Source organism: Amblyomma americanum, chromosome 5, assembly GCF_052857255.1.
Source record: "Amblyomma americanum isolate KBUSLIRL-KWMA chromosome 5, ASM5285725v1, whole genome shotgun sequence".
Taxonomy (NCBI): domain Eukaryota; kingdom Metazoa; phylum Arthropoda; class Arachnida; order Ixodida; family Ixodidae; genus Amblyomma; species Amblyomma americanum.
Genome location: NC_135501.1, coordinates 187,315,847 through 187,334,466, shown reverse-complemented (window position 1 = coordinate 187,334,466; position 18,620 = coordinate 187,315,847). Strand labels below are relative to the sequence as shown.

Below are 18,620 nucleotides of genomic sequence, written 5' to 3'. Positions count from 1 at the left end.
GTTATAACGAAGTTGAAGGGGCCCGGCGATTGCTTAGTTATAGGCGTACCTTCGTTATAGCCCGTATAGATCAGGCTTCCAAGGGAAACCGTAATTCCTTCGTTATATCCATTATTTCGTTATAAACCGTTTCGTTATAACCTGGTGCGACAGTACATGCCACTGCTAGATACGGGTATTTCCGTGTGTCATGTCAGGTATGCTTCAGCAGCCGCATCGCTACAGAAGTGTTCATTTGCCTCGCAAGGGGTCAGCGACAGATGTGGCGCATTGGGAGATTGGGGAGTAGGTGAACACACACATCTGCATTAGTCCATCGCTGCATATATAAAACACACACCACTGCGATTGGTCCTTTCCTATACATCCATGAGTCGTGGCATTCCTATATGCCAGCGGATTTCTCGATCTCGTCTCCCGCCTGACACTCTGGCGTCACCGCCAATGTTTCCCTACCTTTGGCATCCATTCCGTTACTCTTACAATCCACCGATTGTGCCTTAACCCTTTGTTCGAATCATACGTGATTGCGCCTTGTGTTTTTTTCTTTCGTCGGCAGCCATGAAGAATTATTTGTGCGTATTTCATCAGTCGAATTCTATTGGGCTTCACGCTATTCGAGAAGAGGAAGAGGCTTCACGCTATTCAAGAACATTTCGGTGCGCGTGGCACGTTTCAGGTTGATCCCTGAGCCAGCATCATTTGACGGCAGGCAGCAAGCCAGACAGAGCTGCGCTTAGGATAATATTTCTCGAAGGCCGGCCTAGATTCTCTCAGCAGGTTTCTTTCTTGAATTTTTTTTTACCACTCCCTACACAGCGTCAGCAGGACTTCTTTATGAGGCGCATTGCATCTCCGTGTGACGCTTTACAGAGTGCAATGAGAAACGCCGCCTAGGGACACCCGATCCTCGCGCGATATGGTCCCGAGTACGTAGCAAAGTCATCATCCTCCGACGTGTTCCGGCGATAGCAACAGATCGAGACGGTTTGCCGCCGACTGACTCTGTCCTTGACCACAGAGGCCGGCAAGAGTACACGGGGCGCCGACCGACATTATCGCAAGTGTTGCATCCTACACCGAGCTTATCTCTTTCTCGGGCTCATTTGCAAGAGCACACGAGAACGACCCTCAAGCCTAGATCGGGATAGCGGTGACAGGTTTGCATCGTAGAAGTACGGTGGGATTTTCTCTGCCGGCGCCTTTTTGCTAGTTTGCAGTCGTGGCCTAGTCGTTTGAGCATCCGCCTCGCATGCGGGAGGTGCGGGGTTCGATCCCCAGTGCCGCCGGGTACCCACCGGTGATACAACGTTTACAAGCTTTCCCCTGCTTGGTGCTCGGCTTCTTAAGGATTAAATTATTGGGAAATGGGTCTTTGACCCTTGAGTAGAAAAAAAAAAACCTTGTGCCATGGCGCTCTAGGCCACAGATGTCCTTGCGCCATAAAAATTCATCATCATCATCATGTATACGTTTCCAAGGACTACTCCCTGCGTGTCGCAATGCTTCTCGCTTTATGTTACACTCTAAACACAAAAGGAGTAAAAAGAGAGTAAGATGTCCTCTAGAGCACTCCCTTTCATGAAAGGGAGGACGGCTTACTCCCATTTTAATCCCATATGGGCGTATTCCTGTTTAGAGAGGGTTTGAACCCGACCGCGGCGGCTGCGTTTTTATGGAGGAAAAACGCTAAGGCGCCCGTGTGCTGTGCGATGTCAGAGCACGTTAAAGATCCCCAGGTGGTCGAAATTATTCCGGAGCCCTCCACTACGGCACCTCTTTCTTCCTTTATTCTTTCACTCCCTCCTTTATCCCTTCCCTTACGGCGCGGTTCAGGTGTCCAACGATATATGAGACAGATACTGCGCCATTTCTTCCCCCCCCCCCCAAACCAATTATTATTATTATTATTATTATTATTATTATTATTATTATTATTATTATTATTATTATTATTATTGTTTAGAGAGTACGTATGGCTGGTGCAGGCATGAAGGAACTGGCAAACGCAATCTTTCTACATCTGTTCGCAACAGTTAGAAAAGCAGGTGTTCTGACTCCTGCGTGTACACGGAAATGTGTACAGAAAGTTCGGGAGCGACTTTTGGTACAAATTGACCGGGACGGCTTTCAATTCGCTGGGATAGACGGAATATATATCGATTCGAAGCCTGAATGGCGCTAGTATGCATGGGCTGAGAACTGGACTAATTGGCACATGGTTAAAATGAGTCGCTGTTGACAAAGTGCCCAGTGGCATCTGTAAATCCCGCGAACGAAAGAAGACGCTGGAAGAAGTAGTTTGGATATTACTTTGCATGCAGTGATCTTGTATTAGTGTGATTCCTTTGACGCTAACGCGTTGCTCCGAAGATAAAACACCGGGCTATAGCCTAGAGAGAAAGTTCACGGCAGTGTACTTCTTAGCCACACGGCAGCGCTAAGGTATTTGCAATGTCGCTATCAACATCATCATCAGCCGAGTTGAAGACGATATTTAAAAGTGCTAGGGGTCTGAAAAATGCTTCACCTAATTTGCAGAAATATCCCAAACAGCTTATGTTTTCTTTGCTTAACTTGGCGTCGAAACAGTTCCTTCGGAGTCTGCAACTCTGCACCGAAAAATAGTCACGTGCGGACACCAATTTGTCAGGCGCAGTGCAAGTCATATCACTGTCATTGTGTGCCTGTATACGTTCTTCAGTGGCGATGGTCTACCACTAACCACCTCGCCACATACTTACTCACTGTGACGACACGTACCCGTCAAGGTTTTCCCTACGTTCGCGTCTTGTCCTCATGAGGCGATGTAAGTGTTAAATATATATACACACACACAACGTGCAGCACTTGTTATAGTGAGCGTATTTCCGGCGCTCTATGCGTACCCCTCACTCGAGAAAGGGTCTGCGCAGCTCCGCACGTTTCGGGGTCGCGGCCTTTCCGTCTGCTCTTTCTTTTAATTTACGAGCAGACGGAGGATCTGAGCCAGGCTGCCAGGGGTAAACACACGCGAACCGCGTTTGCTGCAGGCTTCGTCGACGCCTCCCGAGAACACACGCGCGCGAAGCCTGCAGGCGTTCCGTATGGTTACAAGTGGGTTACGAGACTGACTATATAGGCACCGGCCTTGGGCGATGAAGGAGAAGGAAAACGTTGGCACCTTCTGCGCGTTTCGTTTACTTTGAAAACAAAATCCAGCGCACACGGACTAGCCCTACTATGCTTTCCTTCTGCAACGCGTTTCGTTTACCCCCGTGGGCTGTCTGGTCGAGCACTGACGTGTCCACTCGCGGCAAGAAGTCGTCTGCAGCGCCATCACGGTGGCAGCAAAATTGAGGCTGGGACAAGTTTTTTTTTTTTTGCTTTAAAGGAAATGGTCGGCCTCAAAAATAGACACCAAAAAAATAGAGGCAATGATATTTTGTTCTAGAACTAAGTATCGATGCTTCAGCGAGCGGCGAAACTGTATGGCGATAATCTTTTCTGACTTCTGATTATCTTGATTTTAAAAAGTGATGCTTGGGGGACGTCTGCACACGTATCAATTTTGTAGTAGTAGCGACCGTTAGGGTACAGGTTAGAATCACGTGATCTGAGATCAGTCGACGTTGCCAGATTCCGTCATAGCAACGACAAAGGCGGGTTTTTATGTGCTATGCTCAGAAGGGGGGGGGGGGGGGGGGGAGACTCTCCTCACAGCAGGGTACACGTGAGGTATTGCGTTGTACCTCCGGTTAACGTCACACCTGTGGGGTAGTGTACAGCTAAGCCCGCTTGCGGGTCGGTATAGTGGTGGTGGAGACCTTGAAGGTACCGACAGAGAAAGAAAGAAAAATGAGTGTGTGAAAGAGAGACCAACGTGTGTGCTTGTGTCCCATTAACAAGTCTCTCAGCGGGGCGCACCCCAAGTGTTCTACAAAAAGACATAACTGTCCTGGACCGGTGCGAAGGAGAGATTGAGGATAGAGAGACGAAAAACCACTCGCGGAAGGGGAAAAGGTGAGGCAAACTACGAGGAAACCATCGTCTTTTTATTTTTCCTTCGTCTGCTTTCATTAATCAGTTCAAGCGAGAGAGAGAGAGAGAGCGAAAGGAGTAACCAAGAAGAAGGAAAAAGAAAGATGAACGGGAAAGGAAAGAGCATAAAAAAAAAAGGACCTACGTCGACGCCTGACAAAAAGACTTTAGTTCAGGGTCGTCTGCGACGGCGTCTGCTGCCCAAACGGTAGCGGGGGAACGAGACGGGCTTCTAGCGCGCTTCATTTAGCGCCTGCGAGCTCTTTCTGCTTTCGGCGCTACCACCTTCACCATCGGTGGCTAAGGAGGGGGAGGGTAGGAGACTAGTCGGTAAGGAGGAGGAGGAGGAGGAGGAAAGGGTTCTTTGTTATACTTCTGCCGCGCGTCTGCTCGCCCGTCGAAGGACGTTCCCGCTGTGACGGTGGTTCCGTGTGAGGAGCCGGTTCTTGCACGCTTGCATGCTGCGGCTTGTCTGACTACTGCGGAAGGGACCGCTGCGAGTGGGTTGCTCGCTGGGCATCTGCCGCAGATGCGGCCCGGCCCGGTTGCGCAGGAAAGCTTGCAGCAACCCACGCGAGGTTGCGTTTGAGAATACGATCAATCTGAGGTTAGGTTTAACAACGCCGTTTCTACGCGGCTTGAGGCGTCGGCGCTGTGGCGCGTTGCGTGCCCTTTGTCGGGCCTGACCGACAGAGAAGCCGCCGAATGCATGTAATCATGATTGAATGCTCCTCTGTTGTAGTTCGAAGAGAGGCGAGCTATAATTTGTACATCGAGTACCATATACTTTTCACTGCAGATAAGTTGTCTTAGTATACTTAGCACCGTGGTTAAGCGTTGTCATATATTAACTCAAAGCTGAAAACATGCACATATACTGCACACGGCAGCCATAGACTGCCGAAATAAGGTCCCTGCGAGCAGGAACGCAGGGTAAAGGAAAACAAATTGCAGGAAACGAGGATGAATGAAGCAAATGGTGCGCGAAATATTTTCATTCGGTACAGGAGGAACTGAGCGTGAGAGTGTGACGCTGTTCGCTCATGATTTTCCGATCGCTTTATTTGATCGTATCTTCTTTTCTTTTTTCGATTCCCGTGGCAGACGACATCGATCTTCTTGTGTTCACACCCCCGGCTTTGAATAATTCAGACGTTCCAGTTCGCCGCAAAGCTCACGCTGTCTGGGCAGTGCGTTTTCGACCGCCATGTAATATGCGCCAGCTAGCCTGAAAAATTGCAGACTTCGCTTGTGTTATGTTATATATTCATCTGATTGATTTAATAATAATAATAATAATAATAATAATAATAATAATTGGTATTGGGGGAAAGGAAATGGCGCAGTATCTGTCTCATATATCGTTGGACACCTGAACCGCGCCGTAAGGGAAGGGATAAAGGAGGGAGTGAAAGAAGAAAGGAAGAAGAGGTGTCGTAGTGGAGGGATCCGGAATAATTAAAGATCCCCAGGTGATTGATTGATTTGTTCGAAGTAATTGTTAAATTTGACGTAAAGAGCGCCCACTGTATAATATTATACTATACAGTGGACTCTCTTCGCAAAAATTTTTGGTACTCTCCGAATTATCAAGTTGACTATTATATTATATTCGTCATCATCATCAGCCTGACTACACCCACTGCAGGGCAAAGGCCTCTCCCATGTCTCTCCACTTGACCCTGTCCTTTGCCAGCTGCGGCCACCGTTATGCTTAGATGCATGGGCATTTGATTGGAGCCTGATCTTAACAAAGGTATACCACTCGTTTCTGATGGCTCTGGGTATAACACCCGACGCTATAAAAATTTGAAAAAAAAAATTGTTTGCTCCCTGTCGGAGTAATTAAGCTTGTCCAAACACGATTCGAGTGCGAACGGCCGACTCGCCCTTCGAGCATCGCTGCATGTTGACTGCCTCCGCTTCAAAGTAGTATACGCGCGCACCAACCGCTGCTGTTAACGCGACAAAAACAGCTCGGGTTAGCGCCACTCGAAGGAAGGGCGCCTTTGGCAGATGAGGGGGGGGGGGGGAGGAAGCGAGGGAGAGGGCTTGGAATTGTTGGCACCGGCACAGAAGATCGCCCCCTCCCAGTTCTGCGGACGCTTGAATTGCTTCGTGTGTCGCCAACACTCCTCTTTAAACTTTTTTCTTGTTTGTTTGTTTGTTTCACGGGCTCCGTCATCTCGCTGGCGGCCGCTAATTGACCGCGACAGGCAGATCGATCACAGCGGACAGCGCCGTAGTCGAGCTCGAAATGAAGCTACAAATTGCGCGCGCGCATTTTTCGCGCCTCGCGTCGACCTATAATGTCACACCGTGCGACCTTGTGCTAAGCAAACAATGTCTATTTATAAAGCGAACCTGCTTACTGTGTCCTCCCCGTCGCGTATAATAACCAGGTAGGTGAGATTATACCTCAGCTGCCTTTTATAGTGTTCATGACGTCAGATCGTTTCTCGTGCGGGAAAGTCTGCCGCAGCAAAAAGACCAGAGCGATTGTAGTCGTCAAATTGGTTTCATTTAATAATAATTGGTTTTTAGAGAAAGGAAATGGCGCAGTATCTGTCTCATATATATCGTTGGACACCTGAACCGCGCCGTAAGGGACGGGATAAAGGAGGGAGTGAAAGAAGAAAGGTAGAAAGAGGTGCGGTAGTGGAGGGCTCCGGAATAATTTCGACCACCTGGGGATCTTTAACGTGCACTGACATCGCACAGCACACGGGCGCCTTAGCGTTTTTCCTCCATAAAAACGCAGCTGCAGCATTCGGGTTCGAACCCGGGAACTCCGGATCAGTAGTCGAGCGCTCTAACCACTGAGCCACCGCGGCGGGGGTTTCATTTCTGGCGAAGCTAAAATCTTCCACACGTGAAATTCGCTGCTTCGCAGCCTCCATGCCCCGCCGCGGTGGCTCAGTGGTTAGGGCGCTCGACTACTGATCCGGAGTTCCCGGGTTCGAACCCGACCGCGGCGGCTGCGTTTTTATGGAGGAAAAACGCTAAGGCGCCCGTGTGCTGTGCGATGTCAGTGCACGTTAAAGATCCCCAGGTGGTCGAAATTATTCCGGAGCCCTCCACTACGGCACCTATTCTTCCTTTCATCTTTCACTCCCTCCTTTATCCCTTCCCTAACGGCGCGGTTCAGGTGTCCAACGATGTATGAGACAGATACTGTGCCATTTCCTTTCCCCAAAAACCAATTATTATTATTATTATTATTATTATTATTATTATTATTATTATTATTATTATTATTATTATTATTATTATTATTATTATTATTATTATTATTATTATTATTATTCGCAGCCTCCATTGTATAAGTTTGGGAGACGTGGAAACTTCACGTCACGTCGGTAATTAGGGAAGGAACGGCTGTAGGCCGCTGCAAAAATAACTGAATAAAAATTGAACTGTCGCTGAGATCCACTCGATTCATCCTGGCTTCGCCTGGCTTCTGTTTGGCTTCGCGTGTGTTGAACGCGCCGCGGTGGCTCGCTGGCCGGGGCTCTCGGCTGCGGAGCTTGAAGTTTCGGGTTCAGCCCCGCCGCGCCAACCGCATATCAGTGGCAAAACTGGTCGTTTCGGTGCGCGTCAAAGAACTCCAAAGGTGGTCGAAATCGAGCCGGGCCTCTTCACTTGACGGCGGCCCTAATAATAATAATAATAATAATAATAATAATAATAATAATAATAATAATAATAATAATTGGTTTTTGCGGAAAGGAAATGGCGCAGTATCTGTCTCATATATCGTTGGACACCTGAACCGCGTCGTAAGGGAAGGGGGAAAGAAGGGAGTGAAAGGAGAAAGGAAGAAAGAGGTGCCGTAGTGAAGGGCTCCGGAATAATTTCGAACACCCGGGGATCTTTAACGTGCACTGACATCGCACAGCACACGGCCGCCTTAGCGTTTTTCCTCCATAAAAACGCAGCCGCCGCGGTCGGGTTCGAACCCGGGAACTCTGGATCAGTAGTCGAGCGCTCTAACCACTGAGCCACCGCGGCAGGTAATAATAATATCCCAAAGTGTTGTTTCAGCATATGAAAGTCAACCATAGTAGGATACAACTCATGAACGAAGTGGCAAGTGCCCCTCAAAGGATCCCCTCCAGACAATGGCGTGGACCGATTGTCCCCCTGTATACCCCTTGACCGATCCCCTTGGACCTGCTAGCGTTAAGTCGCACCGCGGCGTCATGAAAATCGGTCGGCGCCATTGGCTGGAGGGCCTCCTCTCAGGAGCGTCGGCCGCTTCGTCCTTGAGTTGAATCCGACTTAGTCAGTCGTTGGGTCATTCATGACTCACGAGTGTTGAAAAACTTTGTGAATGCCAGGTGGCGCTGTGTTTGTCAGATGGGCTTAATCGCCAGAGGGCCATTGCATACGCCCACTCTTAACAAGGAAAAGTATAGTTCGCGAATCTATGAATAATGTGCCTTAGCCGGTCCGGGCAGAAAAAAAGGATTTCTCCCTTCTCCACTGTCGAGACGATTAAGAAGCACGTTGCTGATGCACCCTTTCCGATTAAAGTTAATTTCATGGTTCATTGTCACTTCACATTTACGAACTTTCAATTGTTTGAACTGTCAGTCAGTTATTAATGTTTGTCAATTCCTTCTCTTGTCGGCTTGAATGTATTTGCTCCTAATCCAGTTGTTCAGTTGTTCAAATAAATCTTGCTGAAGTTCCAAAATTTTCCCACATTTTTTTGGGGGGGCCAGAGTTGGGAAGTCGCCACTTGTACATGCAATACCGACTCATCGAGAAATGTGAGGGTCACGTCGTGAGGCGTGTGCGGTGAGATTCCTCGGTGACCATTCTTCGAGCCGCAAACAATAACACGCCTCGCTGGCACCGAGAGGGAATCCGAAGTGCGCGATAAAACGGGCGACGCGACGCGACTCTGCGATTCTGCAGGACGCTACACTATACAGCTGTGTCTCCGTTCCAGAATGGCCCCGCAAGGTATAAACATCGCGTAGTCGTAAGCGACACTTGCGTGTTATTTCGCTGTTAACGCGTTGACGCGTCATCCCGTGGCCTAGCTGCGGGGATTCCGACGGACCGAATCGCAGATCTGGAGGATGAACCGCGCATCGCGTGGCATGACGTCACGGATTCATTCCGACGAACTCGTATCCGCGGACGACGCGGACGGAAAAAGGCATGGAGGTAGGAGAGAAAAATTTTACGAAACACTTTGGACACTAAAGTATTACATACATACATACATACATACATACATACATACATACATACATACATACATACATACATACATACATACATACATACATACATACATACATACATACATACATACATACATACATACATACATACATACATACATACATACATACAAGTTTTATTCTCCACAAAGAAGTGGAAGGAGGCGGAGGGAAAAGCCGTACATTTGTGGCTTGAAAAATCCTCCGCCCCCTTACAGTGCATACAGCAGCAGAGCGGGACAATAGACAGTCACATTTTTTTTGTTGCAAAGAGGAAAAAAAATAAATAAAAATAAACAGCACTATATCGCATCACAAAATAAAATAAGCCTAAATAAGAGTTTCAATAGAACACTGGGTTTGGACTCCTGGAAAAACATTTTTTTTTAAAGTAAACAATGCAATGTAATTGAACATAAAGATAGACCTGTGCGTTCATTCACAAAAAACAGTATGAGTAGCAAAATATTTGTACATATTTGAAAGAGACATATTGGATCCATCAGCGCCTTCTTTTTCTGCAGCATTCAATAATCGCGGAAGGTTATACCGGAGTGTTTGTTGTCCATAGGCAGTACGACATTTTGGAACTTTCCATCGTTCTGGAGTTCTGGTGCTGTAGATGGGATAATTGGGTTTTAGTTCTGCCATTTCAGTAAAAACTGTACTCTCTCGTTGGACACTTAAACGGTACTGCCTGCATAATTTGTATTCGTAAATATTTCTTACTTTCAATAAATTAAGCGAAGCAAAGATATCTGAAGAAGGCGCTGTGTATTCAACGTTTTCAATTATTCGTACTATTTTTTTCTGTAGCCTTTCAAGCTTCAACAGATTAGTTTTTGTTGATGTTCCCCAGACTAAATGAGATTAGTTTAGGTGGGAAACAAAGAGAGCGTTATAGACCATTAGTTTAACTTTTTTTGGAAGAGTATAGCGGTTGCGATTTAAAATTCCAGTTATGCAGCTCAGTTTGCTGATTAGACTGTTTACATGATCATTCCATTGTAAAGTTGAAGTAAAATATACCCCTAACACCTTGACAGTATCTACCACATCAATGGCTGCGGATCTAAACATTACGGTTCCTTGTAACGAAATTTGTTTACTTTTTGGTCGAAAAATTACCACCTTTGTTTTGTTTGCGTTAAGTTTTAATTGATTGCTGGAAATCCACGAGTCCAATTTGCGCAGAAAAATATTTGCTTTAGTAATTCCTTCAGCTTCAGAACGTGATGCCACCAAAGCACTCGTGTCGTCGGCATATATAACGAACTTGGTATCTGAGCAGATGTGTACAATATCGTTAATGTACAAATTAAATAGGACAGGGCCTAAAATGCTACCCTGTGGGACTCCTGAAATTATTTTTTTTCTGTGAGAAATGAAACCATTTATGTCGACATATTGAAATCTATTTGATAGATAACTTTGGAGCAGGGCCAAAACATGTCCTCGGATACCAGAGGCGAAAGCCTACCATTCTGTGACAGTTTTCACTGTGTCGTGACGACTTCCGGTGGATTTGACGTCACACCGTTCCCGTGGCTATATTGACGTCCGCGCTATTTCGACGCAATTTTGACCTTTTTGACTATAATTAATTAACTAATTACTCTACAGTCACCAAACATGGCTTTTAGGTTAATTTTTCCTGCTCTATCTGAAGCAACCATTTGTTTTCTTTTTTAGTTCCCGAGTTAACACGTATGACGCCCTCTGTTAACGGACGGACGACAGTATGAGCCATTAAAGGCTTTCGCCTTAATAGGAAAAGCGGTTACGTCACATTTTTGGAAGCCGGCTAGTTCTGCTCCCCCCCCCCCCCCCCCCCCCCCACTTGGCCGCCGTCTCAGCGAGCTTGCGCATGCGCAGCAGACGGTGCAGCAGACGACGCCGCTGCACCCAGCGTTACTATTGGCTGCGCCGTCGGCCAGAGACTCCCAGTAGCCTTTGCGAAAACACGTCACTTCCGGCTCACTTTTTGACGTGCAGCTCGGGTAGCGAGCGCCTCTCCGGAGTTTTCATTCCTCCATGAAAAAAAAGGAGTGTGCTTTTAGGAGCGTGAGCTCTTATCACGTTTCTCGATTTCTTGAGGTCTGCTATTACCTCTCTTCGGCGTGAAATTTTCTAAGTCGGAAGAATTCAAGATGGCGGCTCCATAGTAAATCGATATAACCCAAATGGTGATTGATTGGCGACGTCATTAGTATATCGAATTTGTGATTCATTTGGGACGTCACTGATATATCCAATTGGTGATTGATTGGTGACGTCACTTATAAATCAAAGCTGTCGGCCAATAATGTTAATTAATTGATGACGTCATTAATCAATACAAGATGGCGGCTGACTTAGGCCGCCACGTGACTATGACGTCATAATCTAAGATGGCGGCCAAATTCGGGTGGCAATGATGACTTCAAAATTTAAGGTGGCGGACAGAAGTGAAACCACATGATTATGACGTCATATCAATTCTAATAAACCAAACAGCTAACGCTCGTTACGTCAACGTCTTCCAGACGGTGGCGGCAACTTTTTTTTTGTTTTGAAATCTTCTGTTTTCATCCGTTGTATGAATGCTAGCTTTCAGCTCGCGTGTATACGGTGCACTGACTTGACGTCACGTCACGGATTCGTCCGGGACCCCACCCGTCGTCTGAATCCACAGCGTAGTTTCGCGGGGAATGTCTTATAGACTTCGCTGCACAGTAATTTCTGCGTCGTCGCTGCGGAGCCCCGAGAATTCGCGCGCGGATCATGTTAGATAACGCTCTCTCCGAGAGTGCTGCTTTTCGCGAGCACACTCGATTACGGCGGCCGCAAACAAACTCGAGTTGTTTGTTCGCTGCATTGCTTTTATCGTCGCGATAACCATGCTGGCAAAGGGCCAGTCGATCGAGCCTCTCTTAGAGCATCACGACACCGTATAGAAGAAAGTCGCAAAGCCCTTGCAGCTGTTTGTGAACAAATGTAGCGCGTCCATTGCCGCTACAGCTTGTAAGCATGTAATATCTTGAGCACCAGTGAGCTCCGTTGAAAGATGTTTTTTTATTCCGGAGCCCTCCACTTAAAAAAAGGTGGTCGAAATTATTCCGGAGCCCTCCACTATGGCACCTCTCTTCCTTTCTTCTTTCACTCCCTCCTTTACCCTTCCCTTACGGCGCGGTTCAGGTGTCCAACGATATATGAGACAGATACTGCGCCATTTCCTTTCCCCCAAAAACCAATTATTATTATTAAAAAAACAATGTGACACCCTTGGAGCGAGCCCTTATAAAAATCGTTTATAGGCAGTTGATCTACAGACTTCTTATAGACTCTATTGCCTTCCTATAGATATTTATTTTTGTCTATTAGTCTATAGACTTGTCTATAGACAAAAGTATACTGAAAGTGTGTGAAGATAAGTCTATAGATTGTCTATAGACTGTCTATAGGATTTGTACTGCGTATGACTGTTTTTGTACTCCGTATAGACTGTTCTCTAGGGTTGTCTATATAGAGAGGCTATAGACTTCATAGGCAGAAGTCTATGGACAGTCTATAGACTGTCTAAAGAAATTCTTGTAAGGGCGGTCACTTACACAGCGGCAATTCCTCAAAAATATACTGTCGCAAGTCAATACACTTTCGACAAAACCACTTCTTGTAGTGAGCTTTTTGTAACAGTCATTGAAGGCTACAAGGAAGGGCTCCGTCCGCGACTGTCACCAAGTGCCATATCCCACCAAAGCTCCTGCAAACCGCTTCAAGTAGGTCGTGTTGTCGTCTCGGCGGGGCATACTAAGGGACCATTAAAAAAACGGCGATTTCCCAGCTATTCCTCTTCGCTTCGTGGAACTGGGTATAGTACTGGGCGACACTCCTACCCACTGCACCGTCACAACACAGAGCTTTGCTGCACTGTTCTCCTCTCCCCATCCCACACTCTCAGATGATGTGACGTCACTATGACGCCATTTCAGCCTAGCTCCTCTCTGACTGGCTGAGAGTCGCGTGGTGCACTTCGACACAAAATGACGCCTCACCTGAGACTGTCTAATTTCCGCATACTACAGAGGCGGCCGAGAGGTGCGCTGACACATCAGGAATGAAATAGAGAGGCGGGTTCTCTGACTCTGTTCTTAACACACTACCGCCGGCATTGTCTTTTCTCGCCATCTCCCCTTTACCTCGCGCGGTTTGTTCCTTCTGCAAATCATGCGAAGCTCGGATTGACTGCAACTCACAGATTGTCGATTCCCACGTCGTTTTTAGGATCGATCAGCTTGGTTCCCTAAGTTAATAATAATAATTGGTTTTTGTGGAAAGTAAATGGCGCAGTATCTGTCTCATACATGGTTGGATACCTGAACCGCGCAGTAAAGGAAGGGATAAAGGAGGGAGTGAAAGAAGAAAGGAAGAAGGTGCCCTTAGTGGAGGGCTCCGGAATAATTTCGACCACCTTCCAACGATATATGAGACAGATACTGCGCCATTTCCTTTCCCCAAAAAACCAATTATTATTACTATATCTTTAACGTGCACTGACATCGCACAGCACACGGGCGCCTTAGCGTTTTGCCTCCATAAAAACGCAGCCGCCACGGTCGGGTTCGAACTCGGGTACTCCGGATCAGTAGTCGAGCGCCCTAACCCCTGAGCCACCGCGGCGGGATTCCCCAAGTTCCTGTTCTTTATTTTGTGAACCACTTTCTGAAAAAAAAAAACAGAAGCCAACACTTTCGCAGTTGTCCTTTTGTCTGAAGTCGTCGTATGCACTAGTGTTGGACCTCGTGTGTGCCTCGCTGTATACGTAGATATGTTCTGCAATCATGTCCTTGTACGCCATGGGGACCACCGTAGGATTATCATTCCAATTTAAGTAGGAAAACTAAACGAAAATTCGCCAAGGAGCCCAACAAGCTATGGCAGGTTTTTTTTTTTGCAGTTGAAAAATAAACGAAGAGGGGTATCGAACAAGTAATCTGCTGCCGCTTTGTAAACGCCTCCAGGGCCCCAGTCAAGTTGTAGGCAGCAACTTTTAGCCCTGGAGACCGTCCAGCTTTCTGGTGAATAAAGAATTAAATTGAATTGAATTAATCTATCAATGAATCAGCTTTTTTCCGTCCTTTCGCCCTGATCTGCCTTCAGCGAAACGTTCGCCTACGTCCATGGACCGGCTGGTGCAACTTCGTAGAACTCGAGTGCTTTCGCCAGCTCCGTAATCTCCGTCGTTTTTTTTGCTGACAATGGCGCATCCACGTTTTGAGCGTCACGTAAACGGTGTCCGATAAGGGGCTCTTCTGAGGCAGGAATGTCCGCTGACAAGAAGAGCATGCAGATCGCGTATCCGCTCCGCGCACACTCAGAGATTCCTGGGAGGTATCATATCGAGAGATAACCCCGCGAGGGCTTACACTTGGCCTAGTTGTGATGTGCCGTGCGTGTCGACGCCTTGGAGAACCATCTTCACGGGGTATAAGGTCATGACCCCCCCACAATCTAAACAGAAAGGTGTAGAAAGGGAGTAAGCAGTCCTCTACACTCCAAACAAAAAGGTGTAGAAAGGGAGTAAGCAGTCCTCTACACTCTAAACAGAAAGGTGTAGAAAGGGAGTAAGCTGTACTTACACTCTTAACAGAAAGGTGTAGAAAGGGAGTAAGCTGCACTCTACACTCCTCAACAGAAAGGTGTAGAAAGGGAGTAAGCTGTACTCTACACTCTAAACATAAAGGTGTAGAAAGGGAGTAAGCAGTCCTCTACACTCTAAACAGAAAGGTGTAGAAAGGGAGTAAGCTGTACTTACACTCTAAACATAAAGGTGTAGAAAGGGAGTAAGCTGTACTCTACACTCTAAACATAAAGGTGTAGAAAGGGAGTAAGCAGTCCTCTACACTCTAAACAGAAAGGTGTAGAAAGGGAGTAAGCTGTACTTACACTCTAAACAGAAAGGTGTAGAAAGGGAGTAAGCTGTACTCTACACTCTAAACATAAAGGTGTAGAAAGGGAGTAAGCAGTCCTCTACACTCTAAACAGAAAGGTGTAGAAAGGGAGTAAGCTGTACTTACACTCTTAACAGAAAGGTGTAGAAAGGGAGCAAGCTGCACTCTACACTCCTCAACAGAAAGGTGTAGAAAGGGAGTAAGCTGTACTCTACACTCTAAACATAAATGTGTAGAAAGGGAGTAAGCAGTCCTCTACACTCTAAACAGAAAGGTGTAGAAAGGGAGTAAGCTGTACTTACACTCTTAACAGAAAGGTGTAGAAAGGGAGTAAGCTGCACTCTACACTCCTCAACAGAAAGGTGTAGAAAGGGAGTAAGCTGTACTCTACACTCTAAACATAAATGTGTAGAAAGGGAGTAAGCAGTCCTCTACACTCTAAACAGAAAGGTGTAGAAAGGGAGTAAGCTGTACTTACACTCTTAACAGAAAGGTGTAGAAAGGGAGTAAGCTGCACTCTACACTCCTCAACAGAAAGGTGTAGAAAGGGAGTAAGCTGTACTCTACACTCTAAACATAAATGTGTAGAAAGGGAGTAAGCAGTCCTCTACACTCTAAACAGAAAGGTGTAGAAAGGGAGTAAGCTGTACTTACACTCTTAACAGAAAGGTGTAGAAAGGGAGTAAGCTGCACTCTACACTCCTCAACAGAAAGGTGTAGAAAGGGAGTAAGCTGTACTCTACACTCTAAACATAAATGTGTAGAAAGGGAGTAAGCAGTCCTCTACACTCTAAACAGAAAGGTGTAGAAAGGGAGTAAGCTGTACTTACACTCTAAACGTAAAGGTGTAGAAAGGGAGTAAGCTGTACTCTACACTCTAAACATAAAAGGTGTAGAAAGGGAGTAAGCTGCACTCTACACTCTTAACAGAAAGGTGTAGAAAGAGAGTAGGCTGTCCTCTAGCCCACTCTCTTCTAAAGAGAGTGCGCTGTATGACAGCCTACTCCCTTTTTAGTCTTTACTGTTTAGAGTGTACGGTGGACGCTCCCTTTTCTAAAAGTTAGCTCGCTAGAAAACAGCGTATGCCCTCTTTTTTTTTTCTCCTATATAGGCGTACTGGTGCTTAGAGTACACCGTCTCTGTCAAAAAGTAACCAATAGGTTTTGTCTTCTCAGCCGCGTAGCGGAGCCCTTACCGTAAGGACCGAAAGGACTCGAAAGATGAGGAAATTATTTTTAGTCAGTCTTACACAGATTTAAACCTTAAAGGGACACTGAGGAGAAATTGAAGTTGGCTTGTATCCATAGAATACCAGCTCTTGATCACAAAAACGCCACTCTTCCTGAAAACAAAGCTCTTGTAATGTAGAAAATAGCAAGAACCAAAATACAGGTATCGCCGCCACAGGCCAATCTCGCAAGTACAAGCGTGATGACTTCCTAGGACAAGAGGCGCCACCATGGAGGAATTTTCCTTACTTCATGGATGTCACGAATCTCTGAGGCTTGCAAAGAAAGGTTGCGTACCGCACCGCTAGCGCCAGAAATCACGGAGTCTCCGTTTACGTCACGTTTCACGTCACTCCGTTCTGTGTCGTCATAAGAGTTCTCCGTGTCGTCATAAGAGTTCTCGAGTTTCAATCGGAGTGGCGGGAAAAAATTTTTCAACTTCGAATCCAAATTTCTTTGAAATAAACGCATCTTTCGCTCCCGGACAAGCGTCAACAAAGCCATGAAATGCCGAACTATCAGATATTGCTAACAAAAAAATTTTGATAGGGTTCTCCTCGGTGTCCATTTAGTTTATTGCTGCTGCCGAAAGAGCAACTTCTCCACGCCGGTTAAGTCGCTCGGACACGACTAATTGCATTACAAGCTATAACACGTAAATTGTTTGTTTGATTTTTTTCTTTTAAGTAAAGGTGTAGTAAGTGACTCACTCGGCCTCGATGGACACCTCAACCACAACATGTAAAGAATTCCTACACTAAAAAAAGAAAGGCGCCCAAATGGAGAGCTCCGGAGTAATTTTGACCCCCGCGGATTGTTTATTGTGCGCTGGCATTACACAGGACGCGGGCGTTTTTGCATTTCGCCTCTTTCCAAATGTGACAGGCGCGGTTGGCATTCGAACACGCGACCTGTTTCTCAACAGCGCAACGCCATAGGCATCGAAGCACAGCGGCTTATCCCACCTTGCTGCACCGCTGCAGGCTCGGCTTTAGAGTGTATTTCTTTCGACATAGCGTTTTTTTTTTCTCAATGCATACAGCGCCTATGCCAATGCCAGTCAAAAAACACAACAGAAAATTTTATGTCGTTACAGCAGATTTTCTGCAATATTTCTGCCCATGAACGTGTTGTAACAGAAATTTTCGTAGTAACAACAGGATTTTTTTTGCAGTTACTACAGAAAGTGCCACAGACTACAGCTAAGAAACAGCAGAAAAATCTGCCGTTGTGACGAAGCGACAAAACATTCTGTCGTAGTTATGACACATTTCTTTCTTTTTTCTCGACCTGGGATGCGATATTCTTCCTCGGCGTTCCATCTCCTAGTCTTCAGCTACAGCGTACTGACTGGCTCCGTTTTAAGGCTATGCATCTGCACAGACTTCAGTGCTATTCACACGAGGCCATTGGAGCGTCGTGTTCGCCATATGCGACTCGTAGTGCATGTATTCACCACTATACCAACTACATGTGGCTCAACAAGCACTCCCTGACTAGGCTGCAGAGACGGGTGTTTTTGAACTCGTCGCTGAATACTTGGAAAAAAACAGCCGCAGCCTACCGTACTTTCCGAGAACGAAGATCTCTTTTTATCATTGATTCTTCTTATCTGCTCCCTCCGAGCAGCGACCACGCCCTGCAGGCCCCGGGACAGTCGGCCGTGCGCGCCATGTCTCGTGTGTGACGATGAGAGCCGTGTAGCACCTCGGCTAGACCTGGTATGAGTACAACGGAGTTATAACAGCTAGTACAAAGTTTTTTTTACGGTATAATTACAGTGGTTAATTGGTTTGATCATAGCAGGTTGTGGCCAAGTACTGCACCAGGGTGGCCAAATCCTGCTCTGGTGAGAGAGTGCGTTGTCGGTTCTGGTCACCGAGATAAGGCCGCACTCCAGGCCTGGTTATGCAATTCCATCGACACGCGGATTTTTCTTTTTTTTTTAAACCCGGTGGAGAATTGCGCGGCACCAGGATTTGAACCCCGGTCCTCTTGCACGCGAGGCGGATGTTCTACCTCTACGCCATCGCTGCATCAGCTTTTTCTTTTTTATTTCATTTTTGTCGCTGCTTCGTATAGCGCAGACAAACAATGTGTATATTTTTTTATAGCTTTAAAACGTATCTTCACTATCAATGGTAGTAAGATGTGCGTACGCGTATATGAGGGGTTCAACGTCCAAAAGCTGCACATTTGCTATG

At 46.5% G+C, this 18,620-nt stretch overlaps 1 protein-coding gene and 1 non-coding gene across 2 annotated transcripts in view; one reads left to right on the top strand and one right to left on the bottom strand.

Annotated features, from left to right (window-relative positions):
* Window positions 1-18,620, top strand: part of LOC144134475 (uncharacterized) — a 377,143-nt gene that overhangs the window by 42,492 nt on the left and 316,031 nt on the right. The gene's annotated exons all lie outside the window — the stretch shown is intronic.
* Window positions 7,960-8,031, bottom strand: TRNAS-ACU (transfer RNA serine (anticodon ACU)). The gene has a single exon. It is a non-coding gene; the product is annotated as a tRNA-Ser (tRNA).